This window comes from Amblyomma americanum, chromosome 5, assembly GCF_052857255.1.
Source record: "Amblyomma americanum isolate KBUSLIRL-KWMA chromosome 5, ASM5285725v1, whole genome shotgun sequence".
Lineage (NCBI taxonomy): Eukaryota > Metazoa > Arthropoda > Arachnida > Ixodida > Ixodidae > Amblyomma > Amblyomma americanum.
Window position 1 is genome coordinate 109,381,799 of NC_135501.1, and position 24,981 is coordinate 109,406,779.

The 24,981-nt window shown below is 45.2% G+C and overlaps 1 pseudogene; it reads right to left on the reverse strand.

The window, feature by feature from the left end:
* Positions 1-13,126: 13,126 nt before the first annotated feature.
* LOC144134100 (carbonic anhydrase 1 pseudogene) lies at positions 13,127-13,936 on the reverse strand (annotated as a pseudogene).
* Between the last annotated feature and the right edge of the window lie 11,045 nt (positions 13,937-24,981).

Consider the following 24,981-nt stretch of genomic DNA (forward strand, 5'->3'; position numbering starts at 1 on the left):
CCGCCGCGGTGGCTCAGTGGTTAGGGCGCTCGACTACTGATCCGGAGTTCCCGGGTTCGAACCCGACCGCGGCGGCTGCGTTTTTATGGAGGAAAAACGCTAAGGCGCCCATGTGCTGTGCGATGTCAGTGCACGTTAAAGATCCCCAGGTGGTCGAAATTATTCCGCAGCCCTCCACTACGGCACCTTTTTTTCTTTCACTCCCTCCTTTAGTCCTTCCCTTACGGCGCCGTTCAGGTGTCCAACGATATATGAGACAGATACTGCGCCATTTCCTTTCCCCAAAAACCAATTATTATGCTATCTTTTATTTCCGCTGCCCCAGTTCAGGTGCTTCAGTATCGATGGCAGATGCTGGGGCCAGCAAAAATCTTTTCCTGCCTTTGTATTATTATTTTAATAAAAACCCCTTACTACTGCTACTACTACTTTAACGTGCACTGACATCGCACAGCAAACGGGTGCCTTTTGCGTTTCGCCTCCATAGGAACGCTGTCCCTGAGGTCGGGTTCGAACCGGGTACTCTTGTTAAGTGGCTGAGCGCCCTAACCACTGAGCCACCGCTGCGGGTTGACAAGGGTTCGGAACGATGACATATGCACCTTCAGTTGTATCCTTTAAGGCGTGGTTTAGGTGTCCGCTGGAGATGTCGAGATCTCAGCGTTTTCTCTCCACATAACACGCTTTCGCATTCCTTCACGTAAATAGACTTCAGTGCCCTCAGAATTTTTTTGGCCGCTATGTTGCATAGGTGGAATTGGCGTTTGTCGCTTTTTGCCCTTTATTGTTTTTGCGTTTTAGAGACTGGGGTGAGCACTGCATGGTCTTCATTTCCATCTCACAGATACTAACCCGGTTTTTGATTTTTAGCGTTCGATGATTTGTAAGTATTTACAACGTTTCATTTTTAGCGTACACTGTTTCATTGACATCCAGGCAATCTATGTATTGGCATCATTTTGTGATAACAGTGCAAGAGCTCTGTTTCTGGAGTTTTTATCGAATTCACTCTCGCGTCTAAGCCCCGATGACTCATGCACAACGTACATTTATTTTTCGCGGCTTTCAACGGGCTTAACTTATTCAGGCAGTGCGGTCTGATGAGTTTAAAAATATTTCTCGCAAGTAGTGTATGGCGCTCTAAAGAAACCAGTTTAACTAGTTGACCATTGGTGTTTCACTGTGCACATTCATCACCAGACAAATTCATTTCGCAATTCGCTTTGATGGATGCCTCCCTTTCTGCATAAGGGATAAATAAACGAATGTACAGAGCAATAACGTTAACGTGCCGCATCTTAACCTTAACCTGCCGCATGCATGCCACCGCTGGAAATTTTGCCGCGAGCGGCTATGATACCTGGTCTTACTAAAAATAAAGACATTCGGAGTAAATAGTTGACCGCAAGAGTTTTCTCGGCTACACGGTATATTGTAATTTATCCACGAGAAAGCACCTCAATACAGTCTTCACTGCAGAACGCATTATTAGTGGGCGGCAGTCAAACGGGTTACATTGTAGCTGGTAACAAGATGCGCTACGTGGAGCCACCTAGTAAGCACGAAATCACAAACGGGGACGTTACAAAGCGAACGATGCCTAGGCATCATTCATTGACGCGCGAAGGCTTAACGTATGCCGCTGTGGATGCATAGCGCCCAACATCAAATCCACGGCATAAATCAACTTGATCTTAAGGTGCATTCACGTATTTTATCGAATCGCAGCGATTTTGTACTCCTCATTGTAGAGACTCGGTTCCATGTGCGGCGCAGTCTTTCAGAGCAACGATTCTCACCACGACGCAGGCCGATGATATGGGACCGAAAAAGCATTCTCACCACCGTCGGCTTCTTCGGTGGGGCCATCTTCGTGGCGCTAGCTGCCTGCATGGTTTTGGACTGGTTTGGTAAGTGCCGTTACTAGCGTCCCTACGAGCTGTTACTGAATAAAGTGGCTGTATTTAGATGGGCTCAGGGTTGTACCCCAGATGTGAGCTGAGTTGTATGCAATGGCTTGGATTACTTTCGGCCATGTGAGGACTTTTATTGTGACCACAAGAACCTTTCACATTTCGCCTCCATCGAACGCGAATGCGACCCGTGATCATGGAATCGTAACGCTGGAGCACCCCCTGGTGGCTCACCGGACCTTTAGTGTCACTCTGGCATTGAAATTAAACAGTAGACAGCTCATCAAGGTACTCTCGCAGATGGCCGCAAAGGCTACATTACACAGCGGTAGTAACTGGCGTGAGTGTGCTCAAGCAGTGGCCGCATTTCGTAGTGTTTTGTGTAGTTTGAAGTGAGACCGTACATGAGAGATGAAAAATATCAATATAGAGGCCACGGTTCCTAGTCTAAAGGCTCTGCCGGGACCCTCGGTAAGTTAATGCTAAACGAAGTTACAAATAAACAGGTGGCAATGCAGACTGGTAATTGCGTCATTATGACATATTTAATAAACATTGAAAAACTTTATATGCGGTGCAAACAATGCAACTTAATATATTATGTGACAAAAAATAAAAAGGCCGAAATAAAATAATATTCGTTATACAAGGTATTGCACGAAGTACAGAAGGAAGAAAGATACAGCGCTGTGCACGCAATTTAAATATTCTTTATTAAGATGCGCATAGAGAAAAGGACATTTGAAGCAAAAATTTTAAGGTTAGCTTCGTCAAAGGGTATATTTACTGACAGAAAGTTTCCTAGAAATTTTACAAAAAGTTAGCAAAAATTTGTTAAGCCTTCTATTGTTGTAAAAGAATAAATTTTAAAGTTGACTTTAGCACAGACAGGGACATGGGTGATTTTAAACTCAGGTATCGATTGTTTCATAATGGAATGGAGGAGAAATGAAAACTCCGTTCCTAATATTTAGTGAGAACATGGGGTAGCAAAATATTTATGGAATGCAAACCGTGTGCGGTTACTATACGCCTAAAAACTTTCGTCGACAAAAAAAAGATTTGTTGTCGATTAACTTAAAAAATAAGGTAGCTAGATTGCATGAACTAATGAATAATTCATTATATTATTATCACGCAGCAAAGCCCTAGCATTCGAAATATATCAACCGTTGAAAATTGTGTGTCTAAACTGACTTTGAATGTGTTCGAATGAGCGCAAATGACAGTGCTGTTTCCTCTTGCTACGAAAATAGTTAATATGGGAATAAATGGGACCTAAAATGAAAAAGCTCGGACGGAGGAAAAAGGACAAGCTTTCAATAGTGAAGAGACTTAAAATGCCTTTTTTTTAGGTGTTATGTTGATGAAGTTTGAGGTCGGCATCAAGTTTAATTTTCGCTCTCAGCGCAACACCAAGAGGACGCAAGACGAAGGACTAGCACAAACAGGCGCTGAGAGCGAAAACGAACACTTACCAAATTGCCAAATTTCCGCTTTGCTGATCAAGTTTAATGCCGAGAAAAGTAACGCTGTCACTTGCGTAATTGGAACTATGACCAAGTGAGAAGCAAACGACTTGTAAGATTATGACTTGATCAAAAATCATAATAATTTATTAAATAAATATTTTGGGCAGGCGGCAAAGGGAATTGCACAGCATCTATCTTATATATTGTTGGACACCTGAACCGCGCCGTAAGGGGAAGGATAAAGGAGGAATTGAAAGAAGAAAGGAAGAATGAGGTGCTGTAGTGCAGGGCTCCGGAATAATTTCGACCACCTGGGGATCCTTAACTTGCACTGATATCTTATGAATTTGGTTATACGGAGTTGATAATTAGATCGTTATCGTGGCGCCATGTCTTAAGGTTAGCTAGTGCGGCGTTTACTTTCTCAAACGCTTATAAGAAGAAAAAATTGTGTCAGCCGCATACAGTATGCAATGAGTGTCTTCGAGGTAGTCCTGAAGATAAATGATTTGAATTCCAAAAAGCAAATCATCGAGAATGAATTATCTGGGGAACCATTTAGAAATTGAGGCCATCACAAACAACGCATCCTACTGGTCGAGTAAATAAATTTTCATAAAGGTTAGTTCAGGACCAGTTAAGCCGTGTGCTTCAATTTTGGTAAACAATATGTGGGAATTGTTCGTGTCGTAGGCTTTAGTAATGTCTAAGTATACAGAGCGAACAAATTGTCTATTGTCCACTGATTGTTCAATATAGTCATATTGGTCCTTTTCAATTGTTCATGGTAGCGAACCAGAACCCCTTTCTGGTTAACATCCCTGTCTTTCCCTCCTCCTCTTTATCTATCTGCTCCTAGTGACTTAGGCCGTGAGTGATGAGGCCACGATGATTGCTATGGCGCCTCTTACTCGCTTTAATATGCCCTACGTCCGTGCTCCATTGGCAGACCCGCGCCGGCAAATGGTGGAGCACCGCTAATGATTTCACGCAGCTGGCGAGATTTTTCCGGCACTTGTTACGTCTCGCTAAACAAAGTGTGCGTTGCTGTGCCACAAATCGCCGAAGCATGGTCTCTGTGACTGTACGCGGCGGTGCTGGGGCGCTCAGTGGCGGCATGCAAGCTGACCTGTCACGTTTGTCATTGATTTATGTCCTTCCCTCTTAACATACTATGACTGACGTCACTACCAAATAAAACAAAGCAAATTGCGGCTGAAGGCAAAGTCAGGTGCAGTATTTCAAAACGACAAGATGTACACGTGAAGTAAATGTGTTCTGGATGCAGCTGGTGACAAAGTGACTCTGCTGAACCGCGAGGAAGCAGCTCGCCTAGCGCGAGTGGAGGGCTGCAAGTGCAACCAAGTGCGCCCCTCCACGGTCGCCGGAGCAAGCAATCCCAGGAAAGAGGCCTACGTCTGCAACTGCCCGCCGGCGAGAAGCAAAAAAACGGCGGCGAATCTTAAGAGGCAGCCAAAAGGTTAGCGAATAGTACAGGCTGTTTCACAGGTACCAATCAGCCAGTACATTCCTTTGTTAATTTAGATAAACGCATGGAGTGGCTGGTGTCTTGCTGTCGCACAGCTCGCTCCTTTTCACAGCGGACAAAAATTACACTGCATCTATCAGCCTGTGCACAACAAATATAGCAACGTCTTGAAGGTTTAAGGCACAATAGAGCGTAAACCGTAAAAGGTCATTAATGTCATGCCAGACAAAAAGTAAAAAGCCCAATCCATTTTAAACAATTAGCATTTTAGACACTACTGCGTGATCACATAAGACTAAAACTTGAGCAAAAATGGTGCCTTAAACTTTATGCAAAACTTCAGATTTCTTCCAGGGTTTTCGCAGTATTAACTCCGATCCAGTCGATCGGCCGTGCATCCACCTGTTGTCGCTGAACGTGAAATTCAACCCTTTTTTGGCGCTTGCTTTTCATTGGGCGTTTCTTTCAGACGTGGTACTCACGAGTAGAAAAAGTAATTCTTTCATTATTATTCGGTATACCTCGGTGTCACAGAAATGATCCCACAGCCGTTGCAAATGTAGCCACTGCGCTACCACCAAATGGAAACGCAAGGAAACGAGATGTTAAATATTATTTTTCTGAGCATAATAAAAGTTGCACACTCCATTTTATAGCAAAACACTACATTTATGTAAGCGCTCCTAGATTTGATGCTACTGTAAAAGAAACCACATATCTCTTGTATAAATTGAGCCACAAGCAGGCACCCAAAAACTCAGCTCTAAGACGGCCGCTTAAATGGTGCTGTGAATCAGAGCACCCTAGCCAATAATGCCGTCTCGAATACCCTGCGAGAGAGCACGGACGCTGCGCTGCCGGCCGTTCTTTTCAATTAAGGACAGTGCACGTCCAGCAATTTCGGACACAAATTTTGAGAATTGAAAAATTGTGTGATACTTTAATGACTACATTGAATGTATTGGCTCATCGTTCTGGTATATAAAAACATCTTTCTTTTAAAATCTGTCCATTGGTCGTATCGAACAGTAAAGTCCCCGAGAGGAAACCAATGGGAACGGTTTCGGCGGTAGCAAAAACGTAAATAGACAAAATAATTCAAGACTGCCGACGGGTGATCTCCAAGTAAGTTGATTCTTATAGTAAAATCTTACATTATACGAGAAAATTGCGAACATAAATGGTTTCCCGTTCAAATATCCTTCAGTCCAGAACTGCTGTGTATGAGATATGAAGTATAAAATAGCGCAACATCTGTGTATGAGATATGAAGTATAAAATAGCGCAACATCAGACAAGGACATGAAAGAACACACACGAGCGCTAACTTGCCACAGTTTATTGCGGAAGAGAGCCTGTATATATATGACATGGCGATACATTGCGCAAGCGCGGCAGACAGTCAATTGTTAGTGGCTTCTGAGGTAATCTAGTTCCTTACGAGATAGCCCGAGAGGGTTTCGCTATGCAGTTATCACCTAAGCTATCTATCATTTCTGCTTCGATTATTTCTCGCGGGAGTTTGCAAGTGTTTTGGCAATGACCGTGCATGCTTGAAAAAGAGGTTTACACTTGAACGCACATTTTCTTCAGTGCGCACCTAAAAAATGACCTTTCATTTCTTTAACATTGTAACGATGTTCACGAAGGCGCTCGTTTAAGCACCTTCCACATTGACCTACATACTTCTTTCCACATGTCAATGGTATGCTGTACACCAGGGATTCCCTTTATTTAACAAACTTAGTTTGATGATTTATCTTGCACCCACTCTTTGTAGCAGGGCCTGGTCTTGTCAATCTGCAAAGTTTCTGCAGCTTCTCTGGAGATGAAAAAATGACTCACTTTTGCCCGTTGTCCAATCTTCTTCAAGCGGTGGGACAAGCCGTGAGTGTACGGAATCAAAGCCAGTTTCTGTTTATTTAGTGAATGGTATGGTTGTAGAGCATGAGGGTAACGAATCTCCTTTAGGAGCCTTTCGAAAACACAAGGATATGCATAGAAAACGGGCTTCAATTAGCCTCTGTGCTTGTTAAGCAAAACATTCGGTCATTAGTTGAGGGCAGGATTTTTTGTGGCGTTTGTAAGGCATAACTTGGCCATGCCCCTCTTGACAAGTTTGGAGTGCGAGATTCATACGAGAGCAGTGGATTGTTGGCACGTGGTTCGCATTTCCAGTAAATCTGATCGCCTTGAAATAAAATCCTGATATCAAGGAAGCGAAGGCAGTCCTCTGATGGCAATTCATGGGTAATGATAAGAGGCGATAAGTCTGCACGTACTACGTTTAGTGTGTTAGTGACAAGTGATTCGAAGGACCCAGAATCACAGTCAAGGAATATTAAAGAATTGTCAACATATCTAAATGCTTTTGTTACTTGTAAGTTAGCAAGGCAGCTACAAAGGCCTCTGTCAATTTCGGCTGGAAATAAATCACTAAGAACGGGTGCAATGCACGACCCTATGCATATACCCTGTTTGTGCAAAAATGGCAGTCCGTCCCTTTCACTAAAAGTGGACCGAAGATAAAGGCTTAAAGGTTCTAGGAACCCACTGCTCGACGTACTCGAAGCATTCTGAAAAGGTATGACTCCAAACTTGTCAATACAGTACTGAACACAAGAAAGCAGACTAGCTTGCGGTAACGAATAAAACAAATCCTTAATATCTATAGAGAAACCTCTCAAGCGCTTGTGCGATGAAGACTATGTCATCTATGACAGCATAGGAATCCTTAACAAGGAAGGGATCATCTATTTGCAATAGGTTGAGCTTTTCTTGGAGAAACATAGCAATAGATTTTTCCCGCATATCATTTTGAGAAACAATCACCCTGAACGGAGCGCCCACCTTGTGCGTTTTTGCACTCAAAAAGACGCAAAGGTGATCGTGCTTTGATGTTTCTATGCCTTTAGAGAGCCTGTCCAGCTGCTGCCTATTGCACAGCTTTTTGGCTTCTGCTTTCAACTTAGATGTCGTTCGTTTCTGCAGAGGATCAAAGGCATTGGAGACAGCTTCCATGGCTTTTGCATTGAACAGCCCATGTGATATAACTGCAAAACCGCCCTCCCTGTCCGCAGACAATACGCAAAGCTCGTGGTCCCTCAAGAACGACAAAACGCGTTTGACAGATACCTTCGGCGCAGGGGGTTTTCCGTGATTCAAGGCGTCCACACCCTCCGATACACACCGCGAATTGTCATCCGCGGAGGCACCTCGAGATACCTGTCGTACAAGGGAAAGAAGTTCCGGAGCGGTCCTGTTCTTGTCAGTGGCAAACATTGGTCTCCTTGCCAGCGCATGGTGCACGTCCTCTGGTAAGCTTACACGTTCTAGGAGGTAGACAGGGCTTTTGGTAGCGGGATGCTTCTGAGGAAGACGGTCGCGAAGCTGCTTGAGTTGGAGCTGCCAGAAGAACTCTGTGGTGCGGTCAGTCAGGGATGACAGCTCTTGAAGCTGTCTCTTGGCGGTGATAGGTTCTGCGGAGGAGCAGACTTGTAATTCCAGTACTTTTCTATGCAACCGAGTAAGCAGGAGCCATTCAGATATTTGAATTTTGCAAATACGAATCGCATGCCCGATGCAAGGAAGGAAACCACCAAACAGGCCTCGGACGTCGTCTGGTAGCATCTTGTTGCGCACACAGAAGGCAAGGCACCTGGCTTTGCAGACCGCACTGGCGATCATGGTCACTGTCGCTGTAGGGTCAAGGTGAACATGAAGAAACATATAAAAATCCTGCCCTCAGCTAATGACCGACAGCTTTGCTCAACAAGTACAGAGGCTAATTGAAGCCGGTTTTCTTATGCATATCCTTGTAAGTGTTTCTGAAAGGCTCCTAAAGGAGATCTGTTACCCTCATGCTCTACCACTGTCCCATTCACTAAACAAACAGAAACTGGCTGTGATTCCGTACACTCAGGCTTGTCCCACCGCTTGAAGAAGATTGGACAACGGGCAAAAGTGAGTCATTTTTTCATCTCCTGAGAAGGTGCAGAAACTTTGCAGACTGACAAGACCAAGCCCTGCTACTGAGAGTGGGTGCAAGATAAATCATCAAACTAAGTTCGTTAAATGTACGGAATCCATTGTGTACAGCATACCATTAGCATGTGGAAAGAAGTATATAGGTCAAAGTGGAAGGTGATTGAACTAACGCCTTCGTGAACATCGTAACAATGTTAAAGAAAAGAAAGGTGGTTTTTAAGATGCGCACTGCAGAAAATGTGAGTTCAAGTGTAAACCTCTTTTTCATGCATGCGCAGTCATTGCCAAAAACACTTGCAAACTCACAGGAGAAATAATCGAAGCAGAAATGATAGATAGCTTAGGTGATAACTGCAAAACGAAACCCACTGTTGGGCTATCTTGTAAGGAATTAGATTACCTCAGAAGCCACTAACAATTGACTGCCGCGCTCGCGCAATGTATTGCCATGTCATATATCAAAAGGCTCTCTTCCGCAATAAACTGTGGCAAGTTAGCGCTCGAGTGTTTTCTTTCATGTCCTTGTCTGATGTTGCGCTATTTTATACGTCATGCACTACCAACAAGCCCAAACCCCAACCTTATTGTATGAGATACCTTTCGCATCAGTTACGTAGTAGCGAATGAGGATTACACCTTCAGACTTTGCGGGGTAAATCTTTCATGCAATGAGCGTGACGATATGGCGCAAAACTGGAAGTTATTGATGATGCCGTTCTAAAAAACAGATTCATTCTTATGATTTTGAACTTTTTTAAAGGTCATCATCATCCAGCACGCTAAATTTGCCGAAGTGAAAAACCCTCTCCCGTGAATCTCATGCTATCCCTGCTAAGAACCATTAGCGGCCATGCCACCTCAGAAAATTTTTCGGAACCCTTAACGTTTCTTAAGCAGTGCGTATATATTACCACAGAGTAATTCAAGATTTAAACTTCTGTGCCAAGGTAAGACTGTCCTACGATGAACATTGCATTAGAGGATATGGGTCAAGATTATACCGAATTGCGTAATTGCAGGATGAAATTGCACCGATATCTCTGCAGGCATATTAATAATTGGCGTTTCTGCGGAAGGAAATGACACAATATCTGTATCATATATTGGCCGACATCAGAACTGCACGATAAGGGAATAGATAAAGGAGGGAGTGAGAGAAGAAAGGAAGAAAGAGTTGCCGTAGTGGAGGGCTCCGGAATAATTTTGACCACTTGGTGATCTTTAACATGCACTGACATCGCACCGCACATGGGCGCCTTAGCGTTTTGCCTCCATAAAAATGAGACTTAAATTTCTCCGCTATCAATATTCTGCCCCGACAGTTTGCACAGAGCCGGCCAGTTTGTACTCATCAGCTGAACTTGACAACCTCTGAGCCGCTGTGAACAATTGGATGAGAAATTATAACAAGTAATAAATAAGTTACAACCATTTGTAAACTATACAGACCATAACGCTGTATTACTGAAGCAGAGCTCAAAACCAGACTATATAGACAAAAGTTGCTTGTTCTGGCCAACACAGCCCTCGCTTCTTATGCGCTACTAATCCTCAGTTTACATGACCTAACGTTCTGTTTCACTTCGATATTGTTAAAGGCCTCTTAACCCAGAAAATGGGGCGTTGGCGTTGTCGGCGTCATGAGTGAAAAATAGGGTGGCGTAGGGGGGCACAGGTGGCCACCTGCCGGATAAACAGCCTATGTGGGACTCGTAGGTCGCATGACATTGTGGTATCATCACAACCAGCACACCGGATTGTGCGAAAACTGAGCAGCGTGGCAGGTGACTGTTAAATTAATGGTTCGTCGTGAGGGGTCGCTCGAAAATAGCAATTTGTGTCGCACAAGCCCCACCGGTGGCAGCGCCCACCGTCGCAGTGCAATGGTGCATCCCTTAACCGCTGCACCATTGCAGAAGGTATGGTATGAGGACTTCCAGGGACCTATGGTTGCAAAGTTGAGAATAACCATAACCACACATGTGGACATTAACTCATTATTGCTATCGCGTCACATCCTTAAGGCGGAGTTTAAGTATTCCTTGCAATTTTATCTCATTGATTCTTCCGTGTCCTATCCTTACAGCCCCAGAAGAAAAACCTGCTCCAGATGACCACGCGATGCATCCTGCGTCTGGAGGCGGAAGTTCTGGAATAAAGGAATCCCTCTGAGTACTTTTCTCGGGGACTGACTACATGGGAGTTTTCTTTTTTTTATAATAATCACGAGCTGAATATACATGTTCTGTTTACTTTATTGTTATAATTTCTGGAGGACAGCCATAAGCGTCTATACTCATACTAAAAAATATGCTGATGGTGTAGGCACCCGCAAGCTTCATCGCCATTTGGCCACTTGTTGCGCGGATGTTTCGAGCTCGTAATTTACTTTAGCAATTTCCTTAAGAGTCTTGGTTTAGGCTTCACCTACTGCTCATTTTTTATTGCTATTGTGTTTTCTTCTTGATGTGCTTTGTGACATGCTTTTCCTGTTAAAATACCAAGTGCATTGGCGGTATGTGCAAATAAAATATATAAAAGCACCGTTGGCATAAAGAAAATATTTACATAATCAGATGTGGAATGCTTTAATTCTACACTAGAAAGAACTTGCTCGGAATCATAGTGGATATTTTGAACAAACAGTAGCATCAAAGAACTTTCATGTCTTTTCTTTTCCTCTCTGGCTTTCTCTCACACTCTTGCAGCTGGATGTCGTTAGCATGAGCAGCGCGCATAGAGTGATGCTAAGGTGCCTCTAGAGCACAAGCCTGCGCAAAGTGAGGAATTTACGGGAACGATGGAAGAATTTCCTGCTAGGCACACTGCATATCGTGCACCTTGGCGAGATATGCAGTGTGCCTAATAATCTGGCCTGCTCGCCCGTGTTCGAAGAGATAAGCCTATTGTACGTTGCAGTGAGGCCTAAAATGAGCTGTTTTATGAAAGCGTGTACTGAGTCCCGTTTTGTGCATGCATTCGATGTTCGTTTAACGAGTATTGCTCGATCTTACATCTGTACAAAGCGGGAAGAGACATTATTGATGAAATGGTGCATGCCTTTGCGTTTCGTTTCAGGGAGAGCTGAAACCTCGTACGGCTTAAACGGCACCGGCGACGTCTGACATTGTGACCAATATCTCCTGCATTTAGGTTATGTTATGATATAAGGTTGCCCAAATGTCCGAGTCATGGAGGAAGGAAGACATAGTAAAGCCCACGCTGTCCAAGCTGTGCTTCAGAAAATAGTAGTAGTAAACGGTTTATTTAATAATAAAAAGGAAAGAAATGATTTTTCCTAGCCCCGGAAGCTGCGAACGATGCTGAAGCGCCTGAGCTGGGACAGCGGAAATAAAGGATAGCAGGCAGAATGGAGAAAGGAAATGAAAGAGATGAGGGAACAGGAAGAGAGAACCAGAAAGCCTGCCAAAACTTATGTTTTTCACAGGTAGGTTCAGCAGGTTCGTTATGATAAGAAGACCGCAGGTGGCATACGGCAGGGTTAAGTGCAAAGATAAAAGCTGGAAATGATTTTTTGAGGAAATAATATAGCTCAGGAATTGTCCCGCATATCTAGGTGGACACCCGAACTGCACTCTAAACAAGGAAAAAAGGAGGGAGTGCAAGAAGAATAGAGAAATATAGGTGAGGCCTTTCTCTTGTAGTGAACACAGTCCTAATGATGATGATTATCGCCAAAATAAACACCGAAATATATGAAGGCTATACTCAAATCTACTGCTTTCACTGGGATCCCGTTATGGCCTTGCACATGCACAATACTTGTTTCACTTTACGGTAGCATTACGCGCTACTCTTAAGAATATTGTGCAATAATAGTCTTGTTCCTGACCCATGTATTTGAGCTATATGTATAATAATAGGTACTCAATGCAAAATGTTAAACAAAAAAAATTTCCTGGTCCTTCATAAATCCGGCGTGTTAGAGGTGCGGTATTAGCCACTTTTCCGAGATCAGTACCGATATCAGCAGCATAAAAGTTTGGAAGGAGCTAGTGCACACCATTCATTAGCGCAATTATCCGTAATACACATTCGGCAATTATGCCGGTATGCACAAACATGCTACATATTTACTCAGAAATACACATCGTGTAGCCAGTTCTACACGAAGGTTCGAATTTCGGATGTATTTATCTAATAAATAAAAAAAAGAAGCACACAAAATCTCCCGCTGAATGACAGAGCTGCTAGTCAGTGATAGTGGCTGTTTATCACAATTCCATCGAGGAGAACATTGTTTTCTAGAAGGCAGCGAGTTCGTTCAAAGGCTCTCGTTCAACACGACCCCTCAGGGGCTGCGTAGCTCGTGTGTTTTTGACAATAAAAGCGTCGCGGGGCGCCAGGATGGTTTCACTGTGTGACGTCAGTTTCTGGAATGCTTGCAGCTGCTGCAAATACACTTCGATAGCTTCCTTGTACACGATCCAAGTCACGTTCTCGCTCCACGGCGGGCTCGTCAGAGATCCCTCGTATGTCCAATACGAACTCCTATCAGGAATAAACGAGGTGACGTCCAGATGCTGCTCCAGAGCACACTTCTGTCCTTTGTAGATCACATTAGACAAGCAATCGACGATCTTGCCTACTTCTGGATGAAGGCTGCCCTCTTTCAAAAAGACACCCACCACCTGAAACCCGTCCTCAGCGAAGGTGGCTTCGGCTAAACTTTTATGCCGGTCAGCATTGTAGTGAACCAGGTGCAGCTCGCCTGCGTAGTGCTCTCCGTCCACAGTGTGTTCGCTGCCGTTGGCGATGGAGTTGCTCCAGTGGCCATGGAACTGGGCCAGCTGGTATTTGTAGGCCAGAGGTCCTCCGCTAAGGTTTGGTCCCGGCGCAGCGACGCTGACATCCCAGCCTCGACACGTGTTCAGGAGGTGAGTGCACCTGAGACCCGCGTTGGACCATTGCAAGGCCGTCTTGTTTAACGATGGATCCTGCAGGACGGTTTTCCGCCTGATGTCGATTGGAGACTGCTTGTCACCAACTGATTTCTCGTACTGCAGCCAGCAGCGACACAGCCACGTCGGGCAAAAACATTTAAATAAACACATAGAGCTCATTTTGCGCAGAGCATTGGTTCACGTATCTCGAGGAAGATGCACAGAGATGTCAGCCTTGCTTGCCTGGAGTAGTGGCTGATCTGTTCACGAATAGACGAGACACGTCAGGCGGGGTCGTTGCAGTCTCGTAACCAGCGTAGTGATCGGTCCCCAGATGGTCTGTTCTTCCTCATCTTTCACGTCGGATATCATCATCCCCACTCCCCGTGCACACCAGGGGAGTGGACCTTTGAGGAGAAAACAGGTATGAAAAAAGTTTCTCAAACGCAGAGTGCGGAAACATAGCGATCATTTTAGTGAGGTAACCGACTAAATACAACGTCCCATATATGCGCTGGATTAAAAAACATGAAAAATCGATAGGCGACGAGCACGTACACGGGTAAAGGACAATTCTAATCTGGGAGTTCAAAGTGCGGCCTGAATGAACCACGGAAAAGGCATGGAGTAATCATGCCCAAAATGTCTGGATAAAAGCATTTTTGAGCGATAAATCTTTTATGAACGCAATTTTTTCAAATAATGCAACGTTTCACTATAACAATCAGAATATCCCTAGATCACTCGACGGCAGTCTTGCATTTTTTCTATGTCAATTTTGCTATCTCCATTTTATATAGTTTGCTATTCCTGAGATGAGTTCCTCGTTGGTTTGCTATGACATTCTTCATTGTTCGATGCAATTGATGGAAGCACTTTAAAAGAAACATGTTTCTACATATCGGAAGAATGAATCATTACCGCCCCTAATTCAACAGTAGTATCATGCAATTTTCTTATTTTCAAAATATTTGTCCTAGAATCTTGGACATAAAATGAAGGTCTGACAACCTTTCTCTAGTTTTTTTTTCTTTCATTTTTAGTTTTACGGGAGCTCAATTTGCAATCTCCAGAACCTATAGATGTCAACAAAAATCATCTCTAGAAAAGTGACGGGACGAGGCTAATGTAAAAAGCGTGAAAATGATAAATGCACAGCTCTGCGTGAAGCGGTCACTGAAAAAAGAAGCTGAAACTTTTCTTTCAAACGATGTCTCTTGCCTCAGGACAGAACAGGGCAATTCTAGTTTTTGTTTGCCATACAGACGATTGTGCAAACAATAATCAGTGCCAGCAATGTGCACAAAGGACACAAAAGAAAACGCACAAAATACGGCATGTAAAAAAAGTGCATTGAAAGGATGGGCACCGATGATAGATGCTGTGACCTAATGAGCGGCGCACTGCAACGCATTGCAGCGCCTCTCTTTGAAGCACATGCCAGCTGAACACTGTTGAGTATATTTGATGAGTGCGATCTTCAAATGCCGCAGGGTCTCCCTAGCAACACAAAGGACGAACTTACATGTGTGAAGGACCCATTGAATCAAAGAAGCTTCCCTTTCGTATTCTACTAATGTCGCTCAAACAAGATAACAAAGCATAAGATGTGGACCTTCGCAACAACATCGCTATGATGTCAAGAAAGGCAGTGGGACTTCCAACGCGCTATCAGAACTTGAAATTAACATTGGTCATGTTGCGAAATATACACTTAGCTACGCGTCGGCATATTGAAGCCGTTCACGAGTAATCGACAACTTAAGTCATAAATAGGACATAGGATAATTTGGCCGAGACACTAAAAATGCTCTGTGCGCCTTTGTTCATGAGGAATGACCCATCAGTTTTTTTTTCAAAGTAAACTAGTCACCCGCATCGGCGCATCAGCGTCATTGTAGTTATCCTTAATTTTGTTCGATTTTCTTAGGGACTTGTTTTCCCTCACCCCATATAAATTTCCTTCGCATGACAGGTTTTCGTCAACCACCGAAATTTGAAGGCGCATGTAGAGATATTTCATGCATTTCTTTTCTCAGATATTGATTCTCTGACTGTTTACGGGTATGTCAACATTTTTCAGGAAGGAAAACACACCTTTGTAGCTTATAAAACTGAATTTAAAATTTTTCTCGCTGCTACATACAGATTCTTGACGTCTACATCGAAAAAAACTAGCTGCCAATGATTTCTGGTGAATGGTGATAGCCTAGCCCCTAGGTTGCGTTCCCAGGCATTGGTGCTTGCGAACGCAGTTTACTTGTCAATGAAGGTTAAACCTGTTTTCCACTTTAAAGCATTATCCTTTCTTAGTTTGATCCTCAGTTACACGTATTCGGCGTCAAGTGTCGGCATGCACAGCGCACCTGTCTCTTACCATAGAAGAAAAACATAGCGGCGATGAATTAGATTGATCAGGGAAAAAGTGATATCTTAAATTCTTCACTCTCCACTCTATTAAAGATTTGATTCTATTCCAACTCTGAGTTCGTTGCCTTTTTTTCCCCAATCTATTCCATTTCTGATCCTGTACTAGTTCCAACTACGTAATTACGTAAAATTTGTCACGTACATAGATCGTAGTGAGTCCTCATACCACAACCGGCGCGATAGAGTTTCTTACTGTTCACTAGAAGGAAAGCTCCCGGCCTTTCGCTTCATCCACCGTGGACGCCCGAAGCATGCCGGGAAGACAGCACACCGCATTGACATCTAGTGGCTGGTTGACTGTGCTACGGGTTAAATTTTTGGTTCTTCAATTTCGCTTTCATCATTGCAGTTTTTCTGATGTTTTGTGCGCTTTGAGGTTGTCTAGTGCAGGTAAGCACACAGTTCATTTGAGATCCGAAACATCCGACGGCGCTTGACTCCAAGTGACCATAGCCCAGTGTCTGGTGGCTGCTGGGCCGAAAGTTCGTTTTCTCCTTCGGTGGGAGCCATTTACGCAGCAAACTGGGTTTTGCTCTGCGGCAAGATGTGCTACCTGTGCATTAAAATCTGAAAGAAGGCAACCAGGTTTCTTGTGAACTGAGAATTCGGCAGTCCGCTGCCGTGTCCACTCTGCACAATGCTCGTAGGAGTCTCGGAGACCATTTAAAAGTGCAAAGTACTTTGACAGTCGCAACTTATGCTAACCGTACTCACCGAGTATTGTGTTTGCTTCATTTCAAAGACTGTCGGTGCCCGCGCATTGCATGCTGGAACGACTTCCGCTTCTTGACTTAATTCAAGCAAATACCAGCATGTTGCGCTTGACAGCATGAACACGGCACTCACTTACTTGTGGTAGGAGAGGTTTGCGCTTCTTAATTCATCTTTCTCTTTGCAAAATCTGGAAGGCCAGCGCCACGTCGACATGCCGAGAGCCGACACTTAGTGCGCGCCAAATAGCTTCTCATAGAAAAGCGGAGGCTCGGCCAAGCCTATGCACAGACTTAGGACGCATCCCGCAATAGCAGACTACACCAACATTGGACCACGCCAATGAAACGTTTTTTTCGCAATGCACAAGCAGAAGCTCCTAAAGCGTAGTATTTTAAGCGCTAACAATTTTTTGAAAGAATTTTCTGCTCATTTATGGAAATGTACACTAAAGATATTTTATTAGAGCACATATATATTGCAAAACCACGCTTCCTTAATTGCAAGATATAATTTGCGCAAATTTGTATTTCTGACGCCGTAGTTAAGTTTTATGGTCAAGCCGTGTACGCTATGCTGCCTTTCCAACATTCCCTCGGTGAAAGACGTGCTCTTTACGAAACCCGCTTAGACGGTGGCGCCAGGTTTCCCTCTAGGTAATATTTGCAAGCCTCTATGACCAGCGCAGTCGCGCGCCAGTTAAGCTACGCACCAATGCATTGGCGGGCGGCTGCTTGAAACACAGCCACCGGTGGGGCTTGTGAGACCCAGGTTGCCCTTTTAGAGCAGTACAAGCAAGACGTTTTTTTAATTCGCGCAGCTCCGGCACGCCTCATTTTTGCACAGATTGCTCCTTGGAAGGGTGTATTTTGCACGTGGGCCTGCTTTTGTATTAGTCATCCCTTTCTTAGCCATTTTCATGTTTACCGCGTCATTATTAGTCCGGTATCTCCCTCCTCTCGCCAGCAAGTACGAAGGGGGGCGTTTAACCGACACCGACGGGGGAGGGCGCCGAAGCGAGGCCGTCGGACAGTTTTCGCTTGCATAGCCCTCCTAATTCATTCTGCGCCATTAAAAAAGCAGTAGAGAGCTTGACGTGATATTTTTGAAGCCCACACTTCAATAATAATTTCCTGCCTGAATCACTTACGCCAACATTATGCAAGCTTGCCGAAAAAATGCTTGCCACACGACTGTCGTGTTGGCTTGAGCACCATGGTTTCTACCATCCCGACCAAATTGGCTTTCGTACGTTCTTAGGTTCAGAAGATGGACTGGCTGTCTTGGCGTCAGCAGTTCTGACCTCAACTCGCAGCCACAATGTGCGTACTGTACTGGCCATGGACGTTGAAAAGGCGTACGATAATACCAGTCATGCTGCTAACTTGGAATCGCTTGACATGCTGGATTTCCCCGTTAGAGTGCGCAATTGTGCTAAATCCTTCCTTGAAGGCCGACACTTTGCCATACGCTTCGGTGGAGAGGCCGTCGTATCATTTGTGCCTCATCGCGGCGTTCCCAGAGATCGGTGTTATCGCAAACATTATTTTATATTGCTTTTATCCTCTTGCTTGGCGCTTAAATGATGTCTCTGAGATTAAGTTCTTATCTTATGCTGATGATAGAACGGTGTGGAGCACTCACAACGACCTGAAGACTCAAGCAGCAGGCCTACAATTAGCCATAGATATTACGCCGCCTTTTGCTTCTTCAATTGCTCTTCAGCTGTCAGTAAGCAAAACCACGTTCGTGTCTGTCGCCAACCACTGGGGGCGCCGTAAATTGGCTGCAACACCAATTCGTCTCCATCTATCTGGAGCTCTAATTCAAGAAAGTTCGACCGTAAATGTCTTGGGCTTGACAATACACGAGTCAGAAACAGGTACTGCTTGGGTTTATCGGGCTAAAAAGCAAGCAATTCAGGCGTTGGGTCTGATTGGACGCATTGCTCGTAAAACAGGCGGAGCCCGCTCTCATGTTGCACGACAGTTGTGTGGGCGGTTGTGCAACCACTCCTCGATTACCAAGCCCAATTCCAGCATTTGACGAAGGTTCAATGGGATAGTCTTGAAGCTGTTAATCGGGAGGCAATGAGGGTCATCACTTGCCTCCCCCGTATTACCTCCATCGTGGCGCTCCAAGAACATGCGCAGCTGAATACACTAGATGAGCTGGTGCAGCAACGACGCGATGCTCGCCGCCTAAAGTCAAGCCTTACACACACAACGTGTGCACTCAGCGCATATGCTTCATCGCACTCCATTCTACAGCCGCCCCTGCCAGTTCTTCCTCCTTGGCGCTTTGTGCAGCTAAGCGACAAGCCAACTGATCTACGTCGGCCATCGCGCGGCATCGTCGTTTCGCGACCGAATTATAGAGCAAGACGCCAATCTGCCGCATGGCTCCATCGTTATGTACGTTGATGCAAGCCGGCTATGAACAAAACGTCAAGGTTTCGCCTCTCAGAACCTCCTTTCTCCTGTGCCGAGATCCTTGTGGTTCAAGAGGCACTTGCTCTCTGTAGCCGCCGTTTCCTTGCTACCCATGTCCCGCATTGTCATTCGCACCAACGCCCTTCACGTCACACGCCTACTACGACGAGTTAGTCGCACCGCAGAAATCTGACAAGACATCCATCGTCTAGCGGCACACATACAGCAGCAAATCCGTATTGAGTGGCTCCCGCGTGACCTCCTGAGCGCACAAAGCCGCGCAGATTCTGCGACCCACCTTTCGACCCCAACCTCGTCTTTGCCTCGAGTCCTCACTCTGGATGACACCACCCTCCTTTTAGCAAGAAAGGAACACCTCCGGCGCCGCACACGAGCTCTAATTCCTCCGTGTGCGGTAACTCTCCCCCGTGGTTTTACCCGTGCAGAGGAGGTTGCGCTTCGGAGGATACGGGTCGGGGTTGCCCTAACTCCAGCTTTGACACGCAAGTGGCCGCATTTGAAAGACTTTTATCCCCGCCCCGGGTGTTCAGTCTGCGAGAACAGAGACTGTGAGGCGGATATCCACCACCTGTTGTGGGACTACCCGGCGCTGAAGCCGACGAGAATTCGGTACCTGGAGGCAGTGGGACTCTCACCGGACAATCCGGATTGCCATATTGCCTGGACACAGGGTCCATATCGTCCACTTCTTGATTTCATCAAACAAGCCCACTTTTTTCAATTATTTATTCATCTTATTCATCTCTCACTTCATAGTTATAAATGGGCTGAGGCAATAAATATTGCTTCAAAAAAATATTTTGCCAAGCATAATGGAAAAGAGGCCCTCTCGAAAGGAGACATCGGTAGCCCCTAGCCAGCTTTCTGTTTCGCTCGCTGGATGGATGGATGAAAAAAAAAAAACTTTCTTTGTGACAAATTTAAAGTTCTCTTTACCCTTAACGGTAACTGTGCGCCGTGGTCGATTCTTGGTCCAGGATGCCGCACTTGACTGCTTTCATCGGGGCTCAGCGTACGACAAATCGCTGCGCTTTCTCGTCCTGGCTGGCCAGCAAGTGCTCCCACTGCGTCACACTCGGCTGATCTATTCTAGGCTCGATTCTGCCTTAGGACAGGTCCATAAGACATGCTTCAGCGTAGGTCTACCCTGGCAACACGGACATCTGTCTACATATTGTGTAAGGAAAATCTGTAGTTTCTGCAGATGCGGGTAGGTACCGGTTTGTAACCTGTGCCAGTCTACCACCTCCTCTTTGGTTCGCCTTTTTCTGTGGGGCTGCGTAGCATTCCCACTGATCCCTGTATTAATCGAGTATGCCCGAGTACGTTGGGGAAGCAGGGTCAAAGTCTTGCAAAGTGCTTAGCTGCTTGGTTGGCGTATTCTGGAGCTAACTCTTCTGCTGCCACGTTGCCCCTCATCCCATCATGTCCCGGAACACATACTACACTACGTTTAGTGTTTGTGTGTTCTCACGTGTGTATAATATGCTTGGCAATGCTGTCGATCCTGCCTCTTCTGTACTCTCTGAATGCTTCTTTGGAGTCCGCCACTTTAGTGAAGTTTTGTCCTTTTGCGTTGCCGTGCGGTATCGCCAAAGCAACGGCGGCCTCGTCACCTGCCTCTAATCTTGGGTTGTTTATCGTTGCGCTGGTTATTTCTTTCCATCCTTCGTCTGTTAAACCAGCGATCTTTTTGCGTTGGTATCGGTACTTTGCTCAATCTGTGTATACTATGCTGGGATTGTCGCTGAAGTCCCTGCTGAGTGCTCGGACTCTGGCTTGCCGTTTTTCACGGTGTATATTGGAGTCCATGTGTCTGTGCATGGGTCTTACCGAGATGTTGTTCCTGTCTTCATTATTGAACTGTTCCTTGTCTTTTTGTGTGCCCAGGGGTAGCCCTTCTTTCACCATTAGGTGTCTTCCCGTTCTGGTTTGAGCGAATATCTCTAGTTGCGCACTATGTTGCTCACCTCGTAGTTCGTTGAAGCTGTTCCATACTGTCAGTGGCATTAGCGTTTCTTTTGGTGTTCACATTGGAAGTTTTAGCGCTGTTTTGTATGCTTTGCATAGTATATTGTCGATTTGTAGAGTCCCTTGCTTGATTAGTTCGTGGTAGGATAGAGTGTATGTTACCCTGCTCGTTGCAAGGCTGTCTATGATTATTAGGGTGTCGTGTTCTCTCATCCCCTTCTTTTCACTGTTGACTCTTCGCACGATTCTGGCGGCTTGCTTTGTTGTATTCTTGAGAGAGGCGATGGTCTTGCCACATCGCCTTGTGTTTTGCAGCCACATTCCAAGCACTCTGACTTCTGTTCTCTCAGCTTTTGTCTCGTTTCCTAGATTCAGTGTAATATGGAAGTCGTATTTTCATGTACCTTTTTATTTTTACGTATTCCAATTTTTCTGCTGAGAACGATAGTCCTCTGGTCATGGCGTATTGTTCAATATGGTATATCGCTTCTTGTAGCCGCTCTTCTTTTGCTGCTAGGAAGCTCGTTATTGTCCATATTGTTATGTCATCTGTATACATTGCGTAGCTGATGTTTTCTATTTCGTAGAGCGCTTTCGTGCGTCCTATCGTCGCTACGTTGAATAGTAGCGGTGATATTACTGAGCCTTGCGGGGTGCCCTTGCTTTTTGCACCGTGAAGCTCTCATATCTTATGTTTCCAATTGCTATCGTAGCCATTCGATCCGTCAAGACGGCTTTGACATATCGGAAGGCCCTTTTTTCCCAGTTTATGTTATCGAGACCTTCCATGATGGCCGCATGTCCCACGTTATCGAAGGCTCCCTTTATGTCGAGCGCTAGTACTATGTGTTCTCCACTTGGTATTTCAGTGAGGACTTTCTCTTTTAATTGTAGGAGTACGTATTGCGTGGACAGTCCCCTTCTGAAGCGAAACATGGCATAAGGGTAATATCCCTTGTCCTCCACGTAGTTTGTGATGTTTTCATTGACCGCTCTCTCGTATATCTTCCCTACGCGATTGGCCTGAGCTTTTTCATTTGAAGTCATTTGCCCGGATTGGGTATCATAATTACCTCTACATGCTTCCATTCCGCCGGTACGATTCCTTTTCCCAAGATTTCGTTTAGGCACGTGGTAAGTTTGGCGATGGCCGTGTCTCCAATGTTTCTAATGGCAGCGCTATTTATTCTCTCCTTTCCCTAAGCAGCACAGGTAATCGGCCCAACATTGCAACAGGATGGTTCCATCCCCGTCGTTTGTAGGGCCGGCCGTGGCCAATACGGTTCCAATATTGGGCCATTTACCTGAGCTGCTTGGGTCCGGCTGCCGTATTATTTTTGTCTTCCCCTGTGGCTGCCCTAACTTCCTCCTCAGTGATTGGCCTATACATCTCGGGGTTGTCTTCTCCTGTATATTCTTGATCTTGCTTTGGGTGTGTGGTTGTGCCATAGCATTTTCCCTCAGTGCCTGTGTTGTTCTCCCGTTCCGGCGACGGTGTGGATAAGTCGTTTCGTGGACTTGCCGCATTCCGTTTTGGTTTACGTTGGGTCTATTAAGGCTCTTAGTATATTCCAACTTCAAGCCATACCTAGTGTTCCTCTAAGTTTTTCCGTGAACTGGTGCCAGTTTTGCGTGGCGATATTGTCTGCGCGCTCTGATGCCATCTTCGTTAGTTCACCGATCTTCAGCTTCAGTTTAATGTGGTGTTTTTGCTGTCTCCATCTCATGTTAAGGCTTCTTCGTGCTTCCACAGGTGAAAAAAGTGGCTCCCTACAACTGCGTTTTGTTCCGTGCGAGAAAATATCTTCGAGTATTTTTGTGTGGCATTCGTAAGTTCCGTGACCACTCTTCTATTTTGGTTATCGGTTTTGTGGTTTCGTCGTAGTGATTTCTGAAGGCTTCCCAGTCTGGTTTTGGCAGTCCCTGGACCTCTCTTTATTTCTGGTGCGGCTATTTCTAAGCTAATGATGAAGTGGTCGCTCCCTAAGGTTTCCATTCTATTTTCCTATTGGATATTCTCGTTGTGTTTTGAGAAGGCTAGGGCTGGCGTGGTTTATTCGTAGACGCTGCTGCCTATCCTCGTCGTAGTTATAGGGTAGTTAGCTAGCTACATGTCGCTAGCTACGATTTTTCCTTTGGCATCAATTTTTGGTACCCTCAACAAGGGATTGCCGCAATAAAGTCCCTTAGGATGACAGTGGGTTCTGCCCTGCCATGTCGCTGGCTTTTTTGAACAGCTCATTTATTCTGGGGTTCGTTTGTTTTGGGTTATGTACACTTTTATTATGAAAGCGCTGTCATCCGCTGGTTTTTCGGGTACAATTTCTAGTTCCATGTCGGTTACATCCGTATCCGTTATGTTGGCTTTGCAGATTGTCGAAATTGACATATGTACTAAGGTGACGGCCTTGCCGGTACCGCCTCCGTCATACATCTCGTATCCTGTTAGATTTGTTCTAGCCCTGACCCCGTATTCCTGGATAGCAATGATGTCCGGCGGTTTTTCTTGGTTCTTTATGAGCTGTATTAAGTGAGTTTGTTTTCCCTTTATTCCTCCACAGCTCCATTGCGATATTTTCAAGCTTCCTTTCTTGTTTAGCATTGTGTGTTTGCCATCAGACATTTTGTGTTCTTGCTTCCTGTTCTTCGGAATGGACGGGCCTATTGCTCATGTGCTCTATCATGCGTTTGCTGTGTGCTTCCTTCGTTGTAGTCGCAACTTCCTCTTTGATGTAGTTGTATTTTCCGTCCATTTTCTCGAGGTCTTGACTGCCTTTTACATGGTGTTTTATTATTGCGATTACAGTTCGTCTCCCCATCTCCTGATCTAGTTCTTTGATTTCTTGTAGTTTTTCTTTTGTGCCGCTCTTATAGCGGCCATTTCTGCGGATTCTGTCCTAAGTTGGTACGTTTCGACTTATTCGCCCTCCGCGACGGACATTGGTTTCCTGTCGTGTTCGAGATTTTTTAGTGCGTGCATGCATTGCGCTTTTCATCTTTCGATTTCTGCCTTAAGATTCGTATTTTGTTCCTCTAGCTACTTGACTCTTCGATCGAGTTGAACAAGTCTCTATTCTAGTTTTACTATTCTGTCCTCAAGTTGAATTTTCTTAAAGTGTGACGCAGTGGTTGCGCAGTTATGTCCAATTGGTCAGCTCACCTTCTTCACCAGTCTCTGCTGTGGCTGGTTGAGATCTTGCTTCTTGTTTTCGCTCACCAAACTTGGGAAGCCCCTCTGCGTTCCTGGAACCCGTTGTTTTCTGCCCGGGTTCTCGACGTAGATCTCGATGGCATCGCTGATCTTGATCTCGATCTCGTGCGCTTGTCGACGTTCCTGTAGTGTGTTGCGTTATTGTCAGAGATGAGCTGTTGCCTTGTTGTGTCAGCCCATTGTTTTTCTCTGGATCTGCATCTGTCGGTTGTTTCCAGGAAAAAAGAAAAGGAAAGTGCACAGGCCTGCCCACTGGCTCAAGCCGAGCCACAATCGCTACTATGAGCAGATAGTAGGACAGTTGAAAGATGGGATAGAAGAAAGGACAGGACAGTAAAGACGCGCGGTATAAAGACCAAGGCTGATACTGAGACAGTGCAATACCGGGCCAACCAGTGGCGGAAGTGAAGCAACCTTCAAACTCTCCGCCAGATTTCCAA